Here is a 20701-nt window from a genome sequence, read left to right as displayed (position 1 = left end):
ATCTATTGACTTGCATTTAGTACTAGTACTGTGTTGTGCTAAATCTTAAATAACTCCTTGGGTGTGAACACAATATTATCTATATGGCCCACATGAACTAGCAGTCTCCTGTTGTGAAAAGCAAATAAAAAAAAAAGCATGTGATTAAGAGGCTGTCTATAGTGGCTTAGAAACAGGCAAACAGGCAGACATTTAGAGGTTTAAGTGTTATAAAGTATAATAATATAACAATGTTGGTAGTAAAGGCATTATCTATCTTTTTAAACAATAACAATTTTAGTGTAGACTGTCCCTTCAGTTTAATATAAAATATTTAATTATGTGTAATAAAACATTTGCAATATACTGAAACAATATGTTAACATATTCAGAAGTCTTGTACACTCAGTTAGTATGTTCATTTATTGCAAGGATACAAATAAATATTTAACATATATAACCGCTGCTCATTCATCTAATAAAAATAAAGTTTCATGGCCGTTAATCAATCCTGTTATCAAGTTATACCAGAAGTTCATTGAGATTCTGTCACTCTAATTATGCTCAAGTAGGGATATCATAAAACAATTTTTATTTAAATGAAAAAAGGGCACAGTCAATACCCACTGGAAGCTTTAAGAAACTGTAGACAAATATCTGATAAATATTTTGCAATCATTAATGCACCTTTGTTTTGTCAAAGGAGTTTATCTTCTATGCCTCTCCTTTTCACTGATCTCCTTGTCCCCCAGAACAAAAACACCCTTGCTAATAAATCACAAACCTGTTTACATTGATGTGGTAAGCATGTGAATTGGGGTTCACAGATGTGCAGTAGGAGAAATAAAGGGGAGCCACAAAACTGTTTTTTTAAGCACTGATTCATTAACAATAATTTAATAAACAGCTTTATTTAGAAAAAAAAATAATCAAGATTAATTCTGAATCCTTAATCTTAAGCCAAATATAAATATATATTTATATATTCAAATCATTATATTTATACAAGACATTTATATCTTTACAGACCATGGAAACTGAAAGTAAAAACATCATATTGTTATTATTATCATTATTATTATTAGTATTGTTATTATTATTACAATTATTGCTATCACACAGGCACATATTGCTGAATTTTGGCTGTGTCTTGTAATAATATTTCCACATGTATTAACTAGCTTGCTGAATACATATGAATTCTAAGGTTCATAAGATACAATCTAAAATCAGTTTTATGTCACAGATCATTCTCATGCATTTTGCACACTCATGCACATAAATGAATACACATGATTAATGTGTTATTTATAAACAGATAAAATAAAGAAAAATCTTACCAGGACTTTCCCAGGAATTTCTCTATTTATAAGGATCTCAATCCCATCTATCTCTATGGATACAGATCTGGTATGAGATACATTTCTGGCACTTCTTTTCCAATTAATGACGTAGACGTGGAATTCAGGTAGAGTGTTGTTTAGTTCACATAGGCCTGAGAGATGGTATTTGCAAGTGCCTTGGAAGCTGTATTGGAATCCATCGAAAGTTATGTAATGTGGGTCTCCATAGGCAGCGCAGGTGCTGTAACTGGTGGGGTAACAATCTCTCACCCCGTTTACTATTTTACACTCCTCTCCTGCCCTGCAGCTGGTTTTCCAGCAATAAACTTTCCCTGAATCAGGGTTGCACATGCATTTCTCCGTACAATAAGAATCCATCCAGAACACGTAATCCAGAGGATAATGACGGCCCTTGAAGAAGCAGCCACAGCTGGTCTGCGGGAGACACTTGCCCTCACTAAGCACAAAGCCAGGCTCACACTCACAGGTTTCCACACAAGGTCTCAGACAGCGGGGCGGTGTGCCAGCACATGTAGTGGGGCAAGAACTTCCACACACATTATAGCGACTGTTCTCAGGGCATGAAATCTCTGTAATAAAACAAGGTGCACCCTGGTGTATCACGTCGTTTATATAGTAAGAATATGATGCACTCAATCCAATTTATTACAAACACTGCCACATTTCCCAGCAACCGCTCCAAACATGCAGATTCGTGCACTTTTTCACGTCTAATGCTCCACACAAAGGCCAGCCCCAGCCATCACTTAAAGGGATATAAAACAACTTTTTCCAATGTTAAAAAAACATCCAATTTAATTTATCTAATATTACTTTCTCTTGGTATCATTTGCTGAAGAAACAGCAATGCACATGGGCAAGCCAATAACATGAAGCATATATGTACAGCCACCAATCAGCAGCTCCTGAGCCTACCTAGGTATGCTTTTCAACAAAGGATATAAAGAGAAAAAAAGATAATAGAAATAATTTGGAAAGTGGTTTAAAATGATATACTCTGTCTTAATCAACTAAGAAAAAATGATGGCATCATGTCCCTTAAATAAGAACTTTTGCATTTATATAATAATAAGAGGTTTAACACTTTAAAGGGATATTAAACACTTTGAGATGGTAATATAAAATGATAAATTGTATATATAAAACAACTCTGCAATATACTTTCATTATTTATTTTGTCCTTTTTGCCTGTAATTCCATTCTGAAAATATGAGCTTTTCAGTTCCTGTTAGAAATGGAAGTGCAGAACACTGTTATATTCCACACAACCATTGGTTGCACACTCTAGTGACCTATTTATAACTGTCCCTAATTGGCCACAGCAGAGAAGGTAACCTAAGTTACAACATGGCAGCTCCCAGTGTTTTATAGACACTAAAACTTTACACTTATTTTGTCACTTTTTAAACAACTAATGAAACTTTAAAAAATACATCTACATGTTAGTCATGGACTAATCTTTTCTTTAAATGCATCATTTTATCTAGCATGTATTTAGTGTTTAATGTCCCTTTAATTCAAAAAGTGAAAGGGGAGAGTATAAGAGTTTAGTTCTGTTTATTCAGTTCTGCAGTTTTTGCTGCTGTGGGTCTTACTGATAGCCCCAGATAAAGAAACAACAAAAAGACAGACCCCTAAATAACTCAGAACTACAGAACTAATTTACTTCCAGCTTTCAGTTACTTGCAGTCCTAGGTAAGATGCACATTTGAGCCTAAATTGGTTCAACTCATAAGGAAATATAAGCACCCAAATATCACCATTAAAGGGACACTTTACTATAAAACTGTTTTGTCCTTGAATTGTTTTCAGTGACTTGTGATACCGGGTGCAGATTATGAAATGGATAAACAAATTGCTGGTTTTAGGTTTTTTTTGTTCTTAAAGAATATGTTTTTTCCTCGCTGGAAGCTTAACCCATTGTTACACCCATTCATACCCGTGCCTACACAAAGAGCAGACCTTCTTATCTTATCTTTTTCTATACACACAAAAGCCTCTATCCTCTCTCTTTGTACACACACACACACACACACACATATATATATATATATACACACACAACAGGCAAAATTAGATAAATTAGATATTTTTAAGCGATATAATACATTACAGCAGGTAAAAGGGATAGAACACCTTGAAAGGGAGGAATAAATTACAATACAATGTCCCTTTAACAGTGCCTAGTTTTAAAGCAGATTACCCTGCAGTTATAATAATACAGGGGAAAAGGCATCTAGCGGAGCATAAAGAAACTGTAATTAAATGTAAGATTTCCCATTTCATATTGTGTTATACAGAGGAAAGCTCAGTAGTACATACCACAGCCCAGAGATTTTCTCCATTTATCAACATGTATCCCATAAATCTGACAAACCATGGTGTATATAGTGAGCATTCGGCACAGAATTTGCTGGTAGCCATCATTGGTGATCAGATCATATACACAGTCTTTTAGAAAATGTGTTTCATCAATGATCAGATGACACTGATGGAAGGGTCCATGCACCTGGCTGATTATAGAAAACAGATATAACATATTTATATATGTTTTTTAGAGAATACTTATTAATTGTATTTGCCCAATATGTTATGTATATATATATTTATATACCCATTACTTTATTATATAGATTATTATTTCATGGAATCCTGTATTATGAGTCCTGCCATGAATAGTTCTCTTGCATATACAGTAGTCACATGCACATAAAAAATGTAGTTTAGTCTGATATTCATTAAGGGTATTGTACAGAAATCAACATATTTAGGGCAAAAGAGGAACAGCTGGAGAGCAGCTTTAACTTGTGTTTTTTTTTTTTTTAATTATTTTTAATGGGCTCTGACTTTCCTTAGAATTAAGTTTAGATGATTATTGACTGACAATGGAATCAATCAACTGACAAGGACACTGCTGAATCGTCATTGGACAATGTCAATTTAAAAAAAAAAAAACCTTTAGCGTAACTAATTTTTTGATGTTAATTTTTAGGGGGGGTGGAGATGGGGGCAAAAACACTACTTTTTATTGTTTTAGTCCAAAAACAACAACAACATATATTTTAAATATACAGGCGTACCTCAGAAATATTGCGGTTCGGTTCCAGACCAGCGCAATAAAGTGAGTCACTCTAGTTTTCTTGTTTTTCAGTGTATATGAAAGTTTTATTTACACTATACGGTAGTCTACTTAGTGTGCAAAAGCATTATGTCTAACAAAACAGTATACATACATTAATTAAAAAATACTGTATTGCTAAAAAAATGTTAACATATCGGGGCTGATTTATCACAGCCCGGATGGGGCTGTATACCCCTGTTTTCTCATCGGAAACAGGAGTTAAGAAGCAGCGGTCTTAAGACCGCTGCTCCTTAACTCGTTTGGCTCCTCTGAAGCGGCGGACATAAATCCACATGATCAAATACTATCGGGTTGATTGACACCCCCTGCTTGCGGCCGATTGGCTGCAAATCTGCAGGGGGCGGCATTGCGCAAGCAGTTCACCAGAACTGCTTGTGCAATGGTAAATGCCAACAGCATATGCTATCAGCATTTATCGATCTCTGGCAGAAATTATTCGCTACAGCGGATCATGTCCGCAAGACACTTGATAAATCGGCCCCATCATCTGATCCTTTGGTGATTCATAATCTTTTTGCTGGTGTTGTGTATATATAGGTAAGTATGCATGTATATTTATGTTTTATATGTGTATATATGTTGGAAAAATAGACTTGCTTGACAAAGAGTTGCCACAAACCTTTAATTAGTAAAAGTGCAATAAAACGAGGTATGCCTGTATATATATATATATATATATATATATATATATATATATACACACACACACACACACACATATATAGATAGATAGATAGATAGATAGATAGATAGATAGATAGATATAGATAGATATATTATATAATATATATTGCAAAAACAATAATTACATCTGCAGGTATTTTGCAATGTAGTGTGTAAATGATAATATATAATATGCATATATAAAAAAAATGAATAGAATGAAAAGAAACCCATAAGCTCTATCTAATTTGAATTCTGGTATTATACATTACCTTATTATGCCACATGACTTAGGATCTCTGTATAGGCTGCCAGCATCAAGTAGAACAGTTTCACATTTTCCATAACAATTATCCCAGCAATACTCATTATTTTTCACTTTCCAGCTTTTGCCCAACTCAGTAGTCCCATCAGCTTGGAGTCCTGTTGAGGTGTGGAAGTCATCGCTGCTATCACCATTGTAGTTGCCACACAGACCACAAACATTTTCAAAAAAGGAGCTAGGAATCTTAATGAACAGGAAGGTGCCCCAGTCATACCGGATCCGAATATAATCAGTCTCCAACAATGCGTAAAATCCAGTCTGAGTTATCAGTATTCCTCCCATATCAAGTGATATGGGAAGTGGCCACTTAATGTTGTCCACCTGGATAAAAATATAGCATTTGTGTTCCAGCACCTTCTGTTTTTGTACAGTAATCTTAAGAAAGGTAAATTATCTGCAACTATAGTATTATAATCCTTACAAAGAACTTGTGTATTTCATGTCAACATGCACCCAAATGTGCTCTCATATTTATAAAAAAATAATTAACATTAAATTAACATTAATTCATATATTGAGATTGCTGAGTAATCACCAATTGAATGTCTTTGGTGCAATAACTTGTTCAGCAACCGAATGCTGCTAAACATATTAAAGGGACAGTATACACCATTTTTTATACAACTGCATTATAATAAACACTACTATAAAGCAGAATATGCACAGATGTTGATCTGAATATCCAGTATAAAACCTTTTTAAAACGTGTTTAGAAGCTCCCAGTTAAGCATTTTGATGAGGTTGCGCCGGGACACCCAGTGAAAGGGGTTGGGAAAGCAGACACTCCCCCTCCCCTTCCCTGCTTATGAAAAGACAGATAACACAAACAGGAGCCAGCAGGAGTCTGTAAATGCACGTGTACATCTGATACTTTGGGGCTTTTTTAGGAGTCTGAAAATCAACATAAGCAGAACTATACATTGTTACCAAAAACACTCCCAGATCCGCTATATTAGTGGATCATCTACAAAACACTTATGGAAAGAAAAATCTAGTGTACAATGTCCCTTTAAATTGATTGTGTCCCTTAGAACATGTAAAGAACTGGTACTTAGAGCATCAGAAAGTTGTCACATAAAGTGCTAAATGCAGAGAAGAAAATGGCAATAGGATGATAAAAAATGAAGGGAAGAATGGAGTTTAAATAAGAATAATTTCCCCAAGAACATTATTTCCCTTTATATTTAGCTTTCTTGTTGATAAGTTACAACCCTAAATCAGGGGAGGTCCTAGACCATACATTTTTGGGATGCAAAAAAGGACCAAATAGCTAAATAACAGGAGGTATCTGCCCGGGGAGTTTATCGTCTACCTCTTATCCCCTTTTCCTTTCTTCACCTATATCATTGTTCTGCATGTAAAAAAGGTGCCACCTTGCTAAAGTAGGTTAGCTGGCACCATTTAGATTTGGGGGTGTTTCATTGAGGTTGAATTATGTTCCCCAGCATCCACTAAAACCACAACTGCCACAAACAATAAAGCCTAGAGACACTCTTGCTTTGTTATATATCTTGTTTGTTATCTCTACAAATCCTGTTATTTCTGGACAATTCTGTTATCATCCTCTTTTATAAACAGAATAGAAATCACTCACCCTGACGAATCCCACTTCAGACCGCATCAGAGTGATGTTGTAGCCCAGTATTTGCACATATACAGCCGCGATGGATAAAGTGTCAAGATTTCCTTGGTTCTCATTTTTAGCTTCAATGTTAAATTCTGGCAAAGTTGGATCACCCACAAGCCCTGTGGGTCCACTGCAAGATTTTGCTACAAGGTAAGTGCAGGTGCCATGAAAATCAAAGCTATGTCCATCAAATGTGTAATAATGAAGGTTCCCGTGCACTTGGCAGACAGCTTCAGAATCTGGGACACACGTTGGTATTCCATTATAGATATAGCAAGATTCTTTTGTGCGGCACCGTATATTTCTACAGTTTTGATAACCTGGTAAACAAAGAACCAAAGATTTTATTTCAACATAAGGTGAAATATTTTCTAAATTCAAAATTAATTTGTTAAAATATTTTTAGAGCCAACAATTTAATGGAAATACTCAGATATAACAAAGGCTTAGGGGCATATTTAACAATGTGCGACCAGACATGATACGAAGTAGCGTATCATGTCTGCTGCACATCGATAAATGCAGACAGCATACTATGTCGGCATTTATCATTGCACCAGCAGTTCTTGCGAACTGCTGGTGCAATGCTGCCCCCTGCAGATTTGCGGCCAATCAGCCGCTAGCAGGGAGTTTCAATTAACCCGATCAAATTTGATCGGGTTGATTCCTGTCCGCCACCTCAGAGCAGGCAGACAAGTTATGGAGCAGCGGTCTTTAGACCACTGCTTCATTACTTCTTGAATACCTCTGTTTCCGGTGAGCCTGAAGGCTCGCCAAAAACAAGGGGCTTCAAACTCCATACGGAGCTTGATAAATATGCCCCTTAAACTCCATTCAATTCTATTAAAAGAGCCACCAGTTAAGGGCTAGTTTACGAGTGGTCCGCTAACTATTGCGTGCAAGCGAAAAGGGGTTTATCTCGGCTCTTTGCATGCATCAGAAGTAGTGCGCAAATTACAGGTTGAAAGTAAATGTGCTTGCTTGATCACAATTGAATTTAACTCGCATCGGGATAGCATAACTTCAGAGCTTTAGTTAACTGTTACACTTGACTAATAAGTTGCACAAAACACAACAAAATTACATTTAAAAGTACAGTTAAATTCATAATAACACTATCTAGGGCTTTAACATAGAGAAATATACATATACATGTCTATATATATATATATATATATATATATATATATATATAAACACACAAACATATATACAGTATATACTTAAATATGTGTGTACATATGTATTTATACATGTTTATGTAAATTTACAGAAATATATACACATATAAACACATAAATACATATTCAACACTTCACTCCCTAACACTGCGCTAACAGACTAAGAGAACTGCTGGGTCCCGGATGAACTTAAATTAATATCCGTGAATCCCCAGTCACATCTGGTAAATTCCCTATTTGACCTTAATTAAATACACAGATCCAGATGAGCTTCTAGGCAGAAAAAATGTTTTTCTTATATAATAAAATGTCGATAGTAAAATGTCGATAGTGACAATAATAAATATATTAGTGTATAACTCACACTATTGTTAACATATGCATTTAAAATTACCAACCTATGTGTTTAACAAGTCTTCATAAATTTATGTTACCTTAATGACTCGAGGAGTATGATAGAAATATTCACGTTCTGTATTCAGTATGATACAATCCGACTTCCTCCTCACACTGTTCTTGAATGCGGTGCTGCTGTCCAAGTTGCTGGACGCTAAAGAGCGCCCAGCCCAAACGAAACTGCAGACGAAAAAACAAACACAGAGCGCAACCGCAACTCAAGGTAAAAGTTTTAATTATGAGTTTTAGCGCTATCAAACAAATTTGCACTTACAAGATCATTGTAAAGATATTGCCTTATAACATATGCTCTTTCGGGTTACACCAAAGTCTTTTCCGTCCCTTACGCTTCTGCTGTATCTCAGCGTGTATGGACGTCAGTGGCGCCGATGCAGCAACACTTCCGGTAGCCAATTCTTCCTCTCTGTGCAGGTATAAACAAGAGTCTGTAAAGCTGTCCTTTGTCCTTCCTGTCTACGCGTTTCATCCGATTAGTACGGACTTTCTCAAGACCCAGGACTCGTGTAAGATCATCTATGGGGATCCTCTATTTAAAAGTCTTACTGCATTCTAATTGGATAAGAATGCTCCAATCCAGTGGCTACCACGGACACACCTTCCTTCCTATAGCGGAGCGGTGGTCAATTTGCCTCTACAGTGACTGCAATTCACAGTTAATAGCTTCCAAAAAGTGCAAAAATTATATTCATATTCATATAACGCCAAATACAATAATACATTAATACATCAATACATTAACACATTGGTAAAATCATTACATGTAAAAATCTAACTTTTTATTCATACTTTAAAATAGTAATATTTAAATAAATGAAGACATTTCCCCTTAACTAATAAAAAATATAATATATTTAGATATAAAATCTTATAAATATAGGGGTTTCTTAATAGAGATATGACAGACTTCGTTAAAAACCAAAAGCACTACAAAACCTAACATCTAAGCTAAAGATGACCAATAATTTATTTAATAATTCATTGAATAAAATTCCTATTTAACTCATACTTATTCACATCAGGATATCTCACTACTCTACATCATAAAGGCTTGTAGATCTAAATCTATATTCAAGCCTTTGGGGGCCAAACACTGAAGGTTCTGTATCCATTTAGTTTCCTTTTTCCTTAATGTAATTAATCTTTGATGAGGGTTAGAACTAACAGGCACTGTCTCTAAAATGCTGATTCTCAAACTACTGGGATCTTGCCTATGAACAATTCTAAAGTGATCAGACACACTGTGGGTTTTAAGGCCTATTTCGATGTTATGGATATGCTCATAGCACCTACGCTTTATTTTTCTTTTAGTTCTTCCCACATAGACACTCCCACATTTGCATGTTAAACTGTACACCACAAAAGTAGATTGACATGTGCCTCTAGATTTAATTGGAAATGACTTGGTATTGCTTGTGTCCATCACACTATTCCTATTCCAAATTAGAGGACACATACAACAATTTTTGCGGCCACATTTAAACGTTCCTGGCTTCCCTGAGATCCATTGATCCAAGGTACCAGTCCTGTTTGCAATTTTTGAATCTGTATTAGATAACTTAGATGGAGCAAGAATATTCTTGAGATTCTTATTCTTCTTAAATACGATTTCTGGTTTGTCTTGAATTATTCCCTTAAGTACCGGATCTGCCTTCAATATCCCCCAATGTTTATTCAAAACTTTTTTGAAGAAAAGTTTTCAAAAAAGTTTTGAATAAACATTGGGGGATATTGAAGGCAGATCCGGTACTTAAGGGAATAATTCAAGACAAACCAGAAATCGTATTTAAGAAGAATAAGAATCTCAAGAATATTCTTGCTCCATCTAAGTTATCTAATACAGATTCAAAAATTGCAAACAGGACTGGTACCTTGGATCAATGGATCTCAGGGAAGCCAGGAACGTTTAAATGTGGCCGCAAAAATTGTTGTATGTGTCCTCTAATTTGGAATAGGAATAGTGTGATGGACACAAGCAATACCAAGTCATTTCCAATTAAATCTAGAGGCACATGTCAATCTACTTTTGTGGTGTACAGTTTAACATGCAAATGTGGGAGTGTCTATGTGGGAAGAACTAAAAGAAAAATAAAGCGTAGGTGCTATGAGCATATCAATAACATTGAAATAGGCCTTAAAACCCACAGTGTGTCTGATCACTTTAGAATTGTTCACAGGCAAGATCCCAGTAGTTTGAGAATCAGCATTTTAGAGACAGTGCCTGTTAGTTCTAACCCTCATCAAAGATTAATTACATTAAGGAAAAAGGAAACTAAATGGATACAGAACCTTCAGTGTTTGGCCCCCAAAGGCTTGAATATAGATTTAGATCTACAAGCCTTTATGATGTAGAGTAGTGAGATATCCTGATGTGAATAAGTATGAGTTAAATAGGAATTTTATTCAATGAATTATTAAATAAATTATTGGTCATCTTTAGCTTAGATGTTAGGTTTTGTAGTGCTTTTGGTTTTTAACGAAGTCTGTCATATCTCTATTAAGAAACCCCTATATTTATAAGATTTTATATCTAAGTATATTATATTTTTTATTAGTTAAGGGGAAATGTCTTCATTTATTTAAATATTACTATTTTAAAGTATGAATAAAATGTTAGATTTTTACATGTAATGATTTTACCAATGTGTTAATGTATTGATGTATTAATGTATTATTGTATTTGGCGTTATATGAATATGAATATAATTTTTGCACTTTTTGGAAGCTATTAACTGTGAATTGCAGTCACTGTAGAGGCAAATTGACCACCGCTCCGCTATAGGAAGGAAGGTGTGTCCGTGGTAGCCACTGGATTGGAGCATTCTTATCCAATTAGAATGCAGTAAGACTTTTAAATAGAGGATCCCCATATATGATCTTACACGAGTCCTGGGTCTTGAGAAAGTCCGTACTAATCGGATGAAACGCGTAGACAGGAAGGACAAAGGACAGCTTTACAGACTCTTGTTTATACCTGCACAGAGAGGAAGAATTGGCTACCGGAAGTGTTGCTGCATCGGCGCCACTGACGTCCATACACGCTGAGATACAGCAGAAGCGTAAGGGACGGAAAAGACTTTGGTGTAACCCGAAAGAGCATATGTTATAAAGCAATATCTTTACAATGATCTTGTAAGTGCAAATTTGTTTGATAGCGCTAAAACTCATAATTAAAACTTTTACCTTGAGTTGCGGTTGCGCTCTGTGTTTGTTTTTTCGTCTGCATAAATACATATGCATACATATCTATACATATATATATAAGTGCATTAGAGCCCTTTGCAGTCAAGTAGCTGAATACTGAAATATCATATTTATCTATTCTTATTTAATAAAGTGTTTGACTATGTATTTACTGTAAATATTTCACATTCCAATATTTTTCACATAGGGGAATATGTTCTAAGTATTTAAAAAACATAATTTATGCTTACCTGATACATTTATTTATTTCCGGATATGGTGAGTCCACGGAATCATCAATTACTAGTGGGAATATCACTCCTGGCCAGCAGGAGGAGGCAAAGAGCACTACATCAAAGCTGCTATATATGTCACTTCCCTTACCCATAACCTCCAGTCATTCGGCCGAAGGAAAAATGGAAAAAGAAGATAACACAAAAGTGTAGAGGTGCCTGAGATTTAAAAAAAAACAACTTAAATAAAGGGTGGGTCATGGACTCACCATATCCGGAAAGAAAGAAATTTATTAGGTAAGCATAAATTATGTTTTCTTTCCTAAGATATGGTGAGTCCACGGAATCATCAATTACTAGTGTGAATCAATACCCAAGCTAGAGGACACAGATGATAAGGGAGGGACAAGAAAGGTAGACCTAAACAGAAGGCACCACCGCTTGAAGAACCCTTCTCCCAAAAGAAGCCTCAGCTGAGGCAAAAATATTAAATGTATAAAACTTTGAAAAAGTATGCAAAGAGGGCCAAGTTGCAGCCTTGCAAAACTGTTCCACAGAAGCTTCATTTTTAAATGCCCAGGAAGAAAAAACAGCCCTCGTGGAATGAGCAGTGATTCTCTCAGGAGGTTGCTGTCCAGCAGTCTCATAGGCCAAATGAATAATACTCCTTAGTCAAAGAAAAATAGAAGTAGCCGTAGCTTTCTGACCCTTGTGCTTCCCAGAAATACAAACAAACAAAGCAGAAGACTGATGAAAGTCCTTAGTCTCCTGAAGATAGAACTTCAATGCATGCACAACATCTAGGTTGTGCAATAAACGCTCCTTAGGAGAAGAAGGATTAGGACACAAAGAAGGAAACCTGATCTCTTGATTAATATTCTTGTTTGAAACAACCTTAGGTAGGAAACCTAATTTAGCACATAGAATCACCTTATCAGAATGAAAAATAAGATAAGGAGAATCAAACTGCAGAGCAGAGGGTTCCAAAACTCTCCGAGCAGAAGAAATAGCAACAAGAAACAAAACCTTCCAAGATAACATCTTAATATCTAAGGAATGCATAGGTTCAAACGGAGCCCGCTGTAAAACTCTAAGAACAATGTTAAGACTCCAGGGAGGAGTAATGGGCTTAAACACAGGCCTGATCCTAACCAAGGCCTGACAAAAAGATTGCACATCTGGCGCATCCGCCAAACGCATATACAACAAAATAGACAACGCAGAAATCTGACCTTTCAGATTACTAGCTGGCAAACCGTTTTCCAGACCCTCCTGGATTCACACCAATACAGATATTTATGCCATATCTTATAGTAAATCTTTCTTGTCACAGGCTTATGAGCCTAAATCATGGTCTCAATGACCGACTCTGAAAACCCATGCTTAGAAAAAATCAAGCGTTCAATCTCCAAGCAGTCAGCTTCAGAGAAATGAGATTTGGATGAAGAAAGGGACCCTGAAGTAAAGTAAAAGGTCCTTCCTCAGATGGAGTCTCCATGGAGGTAGAGATGACATATCCACTAGATCAGCATACCAGATCCTGTGAGGCCACGCCGGCACTATGAGAATCACTGATGCCCTCTCCTGCTTGATCTGAGCAATGACTCATGGCAGGAGAGCGAATGGAGGAAATATGTATGCTAGACTGAAATTCCAACGGACCACTAGAGCATCTATCAAGAAAGCCTGTGGATCCCTTGACCTTGAGCCGTACCTCAGAAGCTTGGCATTCTGCCGAGAAGCCATGAGATCCAGTTCTGGCTGCCCCCAATTAAGGATTAAACTCGAAAATACTTCCGGATGGAGTTCCACTCCCCCGGATGAAAGGTTTGTTGGCTCAGAAAATCTGCCTCCCAATTGTCCACTTCTGGGATGTGGATCGCAGAAAAACAACAGTTGTGAGACTCTGTGCACTGGATTATCTGGGCCACCTTTGTCATGGCCAAGGAACTCGTTGGCTGACTGGAACCTAATAAACTGGGCTAAGGCTAACTGAGGCCAGGCCAGTAGAACATTAAAAATTGCTCCCAGATCTAGAATGTTTATAGGGAGAACTGACTCCTCCCGAGTCCAAAGACCCTGAGTCTTCAATGACTACCAAATTGCTCCCCAACCTAGAAGGCTGGCAACCGTGGTCACAATTACCCAGGAAGGTCTGCAATAACAAGTTCCCTGGGAGAGGTGTTCCTGAGACTACCACCCCAGAAGAGATCCTCTTCTCGCTTGATCAAGAACTATTTACAGAGACAAATCCGCATAGACCCCGTTCCATTGCCTTAACATGCATAACTGCAGAGGTCTGAGATGGAACCGAGCAAACGGAAAGATGTCCATGGAAGCTACCATCAGGCCAAGAGGACTGAAGGACAAGACAAGAGTCGAAGATCTTTGTTTTTCTGACCTCTGTCAGAAATATCTTCATTAGTAGGGAGTCTATTATTGTCCCTAAAAACACTACTCTTGACTGGAATCAGAGAACTCTTTCCCAGATTTACCTTCCAACCATGGGAGCGAAGAAAAGACAACAAGATCTCCGTATGAGAGTTTGCTTGTTGAAAAGACAGCACCTGTCGTCCAGATAAGGCACTACTGCAATGCCCCGAGACCGGATCACTGCCAAAAGAGCCTACAGGACCTTTGAGAAAATTCTGGGAGCTGTGGCAAGACTGCAAAGGAAGAATGGAACTTATAGTCTCCATCTTGAAAGACGGTACTCTGAGGAACTTGTTTAAACACTTTAAGTCTAAAATAGGTCTGAAAGTCCCCTGTTTCTTGGGAACCACAAACAGATTTGAATAAAATCCCAGATCTTTGTTACTGTGGAGGAACTGGAACTAAAACTCCCAGGGCAAAAAGATCCTTGATACAATTTAAGAACATCTCTCTCTTTATCTGGTCTACAGATAATCTTGAGAGAAGAAACCTGGCTCTAGAAGGAAGAGTCTTAAATTCTATCTTGTACTCCTGAGATACAATTTCTACGGCCCACAGGTCTGGGACATCTCATATTCAAGCCTGAGCAAATTGAGAAAGCCTGCCCCCTACTAGATCCATTACTGGATCAGGGGCTGACCCTTCATGCTGACTTAAAGTCAGCCGCAGGGTTCTTAGACTGTTTCACCTTGTTCCAAGACTGACCAGACTTCTAGGAAGACTTGGATAGTTCCTGTTTGGAAAAGGAAGTGGAGGGTTTACCTTTAAAGTTACGAAAGGATCGGAAATTACTCTGATGCCCTTTCTGCTTATTCTTCTTATCCTGAGGAAGAAAAGATCCCTTTCCTCCTTTGATATCTGAAATAATGTCAGCCAAACCAGGCCTTACCCTTGTAGGAATAGCTAATAACTTAGACTTAGAACAAACATCCCCAGACCAGGATTTTAACCAAAGGGCTCTGTGAGCTAGAACCGCAAAACCAGACATTTTTGCTCCCAGTTTAATGACCTGTAAGGAAGCATCCGAAAAAAAGGAATCGGCTAACCTTAAGAGCTTTAATCCTGTCCTGGATCTCCTCAAGGGAAATATCTGTCTGAATAGAATCAGACAAAGCATCAAACAAGTAAGCTGCAGCGCTGGTAACAGTAGCAATACACACTGCAGGCTACCATTGAAGACCTTGGTGAACATACATTTGCTTTAATAATGCCTCCAATTTCTTATCTATTGGATCCTTAAAAGAACAACTATCCTCTATGGGAATAGTGGTCCTCTTAGCCAAAGTGGAAATAGCTCCTTCCACCCTAGTAACCGTTTGTCACGACTCCTTAATAGAGTCAGCTATAGGAAACATTTTTTTAAAAATAATCTCAGAAGCACGGTCTGGAACAGGAAAAACCTCCACCGCAGAGGGAACATCAAAATACTTGTTCAGTTTACTAGACTTCTTAGGGTTAACAACAACAGTAGTATCGGAGTCATCCAAGGTAGCCAAAACCTCCTTAAGTAACAAGCAGAGGTGTTCCATCTTAAATCTGAAGGACACAACTTCAGCATCAGCAGAAGGAATTATACTGCCTGAATCCGAGATTTCACCCTCAGATGCACCCGAAGAATCTTCATCCTCAGACTTCTGAGAGGAAATACTTTGATTAGCCACTTCAGGATCAGAAACCTTAGTTACTGTTTTTTTAAATTTCCTTTTGCGTTTTCCCTGCAGTATAGGAAAAGCAGATAGTACCTCAGATACCACAGAGGATACCTGGGCAGCAATATCTCGCAAAGTAACCCCAGACGGAGCATGAGAGGAAACGCAGGGCATTGTATGTGCAGATGAATAGGATCGGGAAGCTTGAGGAGAAGGCTGCGGCACATCTGAAACAGGAGGCGCCTGAACAGCATCCGCCTTAGCTAATGATGGCTCAGGGTCAAAAAGTCTATTTCTATAAGCTAAAGTTCATTCAATACATGAAGAACAAAAAGGTAATGGGGGTTCCACCTGGGCATCAAAACTTAAGCTACAGGTAACATCCTGCACAGCCTCCTAATCCATAATACAAAAAAAGAAGCAAAAAAATACAAAATCTAACTTTTTTTTTTTTTTACTTTTTTTTTTATCTTTTAACAAAGGATATAATACAGAATCAAAAAAACATTCTTAAATGTTCCCTAAAATGTTATCAAATGAAGAAAAGATACCCCAGGCAATTACTGAGGTGCCCTACCTGTCCTGCAACCCACAGCAAACCGAGGAAAAAAACGATCCTGTTTACAATCCGGATTTCCTGAGAAGCAAAAACAGCAAGAAGCCTTCTAAACAGCAAAGCATCAGAAATATGCGCACCTTACTCTTACAGGAAGTGAAAAAAAGTGCAAAAAACCTCTGACATCACAGAATCAGAACCTCCCTAAAAGGGCGGTCCTACAGCAAACAAAAAAGCCATTTAAAAAAAAAAAACTTTCTTAAAAACAGGCTTAAAAACAAACAATAAAACACCCCAAAAAAGTACATAATCCGTTACTAAAAACGGATCCTTACTGAGCTATCAATAAAATAAATAACTCATGCTAACAGTGCCTGCAAAACCTGCACCCTGACAGGAATAATAAAAAACGTCCCCCTGCAGCGTTTCAGCTGAATAAGTGCCAAATCTTTTCCTGCTACATTGAAAAATAAAATTGGCTCTTACCTTAATATTCATCTGTCCGACAAAAGGACAACTCACCTGATTTAAAAGGATGCCTTCCCTCACATGGACCTGTGGAAATACAGAAAGACTGAGTAAACTTACTCAGGCTATCTAAATAGGGCAGCAAAATGTTTTGGGAAAACGCAGTGAGGATTGTACCCCACAAGTTCCCAATTGCTTGAAAGCCACCACTGCCCTACTGAAGAGACTGACATGGGCTAAGGCTAGACCCTTTAGAAAGAGCAGTGCAAACCTACTCTGCTTTAAAATAAAAAAATCTTGATTGTAGATCAGACACCAAAACTTCACCTCCTCCTTGCACCGCAGGCAAAGAGTATGACTGGAAGTTATGGGTAAGGGAAGTGACATATATAGCAGCTTTGCTGTAGTGCTCTTTGCCTCCTCCTGCTGACCAGGAGTGATATTTCCACTAGTAATTGATGATTCCATGGACTCACCATATCTTCACATTCCATTGAAGTGTATGGGGAAATACATTAACGCAGTCGCAAAATTCGTAGTTCAGCTTTTTGCACACGTCGGGTTAGGCTTGTGCAAAAATGTTTTACTTTCAACTTATAATATGCGCACTACCTGACTCATGCAAAGAGCTTACTTCTAGTGAGTAATGCACAAGCGGGAGAGATAAATAGCTCCCCACTCGTAATCTAGTTATAAATTTGTAAAACTGTTCAAATACTGTTTTACTGTTCATACAATAATTACATTTTCTTGATATAAAAAAAAAACTATCAAATGATATCCTGTAAGAAAATGGTCTGAGATTACAGAAACATCAAAATGCTTTGGGGTTAATATAAATAAGAAAAAAATAATAATGTGTAAATCAGTTGGAATGTTGTTTAAAATGATAGAAAAAAAAGTGTTTTCATGTCCCTTTAAATACAAATGGAGGAGTAAATGGTATAAAATGAAATCCGCCATTAACATCATTCTTCAGCTTCAGTTGCTACAACCTTTAATAGCGTCCAGGAAATTGAAACTCTAGAACTAATGTTAATCTCTTGCTCAGACACAAACACACACAGCACACAATATATAATTTCTTTTTAGTCATACTTGTTGAAAGAGAGGAAGCAATAACTCACGTAAGGTACACACTGCGGACATGCCATAACTTCTTTCTGGTGATAAGCCCAGACTTATAGCCGAAAACGGAGTTCCAGAACTACGTACAAAGTGTAAGCGAGATTGACGTCCATATCGATATTGAGTCCATGAGTACTCAGTTCCATTAATCTTCCTCCACTGAATTCCCTCTAAACGTTGCCTATTAAACACAATCTCATGAATACTTGCTGTCTTGGCAGTAATCAGCACTGCATTGATGAAACCTTGAAGACCATACACTTGGTATGAAGTACAGAACTTAGATGTATCAGGTACAGAAATAAGAAAAGGATGAAAAAACATGCCCTGTGCTATTCCACCAATGCAATAAAACATGACTTGTACTGGTTCACTTGCCCAGATAGACAACGGCCAAGACAGAAGGATACTAAAGGTTATCATTTGGCCTGCTGTTAGCAGATGAGTTTCCTGAATGGATCCTGATATGTAGTTTATTATTGTGTCTTTGGAAGCAGTAATATATGCCATGTCAGACCGATACTGGAAGGGTAAAGGTGATACTATATATTCCTTGCCCCAGAATGATACAGGAAGTAACTGTTCAAAGACGTGGTTACAATAATTGTTCTTCCAGATGCAGCTATTTCCAGAAAACACAGCCACTGGCTGCTTAGAGAGTACCCTGGTACCTGATAAATCTTCTATGCTCTGCAACTGTATAACCTGTCCAGGTTGTAGGTTTAAGGTCAGAGGAACATTAGATGTGTAATTCACACCCTTGTAATTTAACCAACTTTTGATGAAGATTTTAACACTGGTAGGTAAATGATAACACACTACAGCAAACTCTTTAAAATGATCTCTTGGATTCACATTTGGAGTTACAATATAGTATTCATGACCAAGAAGGTCCACTGGGTAGAGTGTTATTTGGGGTGATGATGTATCCTTAGAACTAATAGACCTTGCAGTAATGTCTTTGTCTGATGTTATTAGGATTGAAGAATTAAACACACCACTTCCAAGCAATTCTATGTCATGAGGGAGACTAATTGTTTTGGATTCACCGTTGTTGAGCAAAAGGGACCAGTTATCTTTGGAGTTTGCCACTGTAATTGTTACAGAAGTTTCATCATTGAATGCAGTAATTGTGAGGTTGAATACACTATTTTCAAAAATATTATATCCATTCTGGAGGAAGACTGTCAGAAATTCCTGACCCAGATGCATGCTCGCACCAACATCTAAAAAGAAGAACAATTGTGACTTAGAATTAAGCAAGGTAAAGTGAAAACAAATTTTCTATAAAGAAAATAAATACCATTTGACATGAAGTTCTAAACCCTGTTTAAAGTTGAGAAGTATTTTTAGAAATATCTATAGTATATGTTTATACTAATATAATCAATGGCTATAGTAACACTATTTTGCATGTATAGTATGACTAGAGTTCCAGACCAAAAATGTAAAATCTGCTAAACATTTTATAGCCTCTCTCAATGAAACAGAGAAAGAACAGGAACACATGTAACATGGAACATATATACAGTATACTATAACCTATTTTTATGAAGCTGTGGGAAGACAAGCACGTAGGCAGGGAACCTGTCCACTTCACTGCTTCTCTGGCCTTGTCTGAATATTGTGATATACCAGATGGTGCCCAAATTACTTTTTGAGCTACGTAACCACTGGGTACCATGGTTGTAAACTAACAGGTTAGCATTTTAATAGTGACTATATGGTCATTGTTTTTAATGTTGCCTTCATAATGGTGTTATTGTAATAGAATAACTCTTACTGCACAAAATCTTAAGGTTTTATGTAATCCTTATAAATTATGAAGAAAAAGCTGTTTGAATTTAAATTAAAACTAAAACAGTAGTATGTGTAGTGTCTGTTCATGTCCATAAGCTGATAGGAATTTTCTTCTAATGTTCATTGGGTGATAGTCACAATTGTTCATTGTATCTGTCAGCCAATGAGCATTATAAGGAAAAGCTAAACAGATACTGTTGTATTAGACACATTATTCTGATACAAAGGTCTGAGAGTATGAGAGTACAATGTTCATTTAAAGAAAATATAAACATTCAAATTAATGATGGTGCTTTTATATTGTTTTTGTACAGTTATGTGTTTTGAAATCAAGTTGTTATTGTGGGCGTGGCTGAATTTACTACCTCTTGATATTTCTCTTGTTAAAAGCTCATAATATTCATATTAAATGTTAAAACAAATCATTACAAGATCCCATGGCTCATTAACATCTCATCTCAATTAGAGAGAAAAACATTTCTAATATCAAAACTAAATTTAAAAAAATATATATAATAGAATATATAACCTAAAGAAAAAAAATATTCTACTAGTT

This window comes from Bombina bombina, chromosome 8 (assembly GCF_027579735.1).
Source record: "Bombina bombina isolate aBomBom1 chromosome 8, aBomBom1.pri, whole genome shotgun sequence".
Classification (NCBI taxonomy): Eukaryota; Metazoa; Chordata; class Amphibia; order Anura; family Bombinatoridae; genus Bombina; species Bombina bombina.
Note: the sequence above shows the minus strand (reverse complement) of the source record.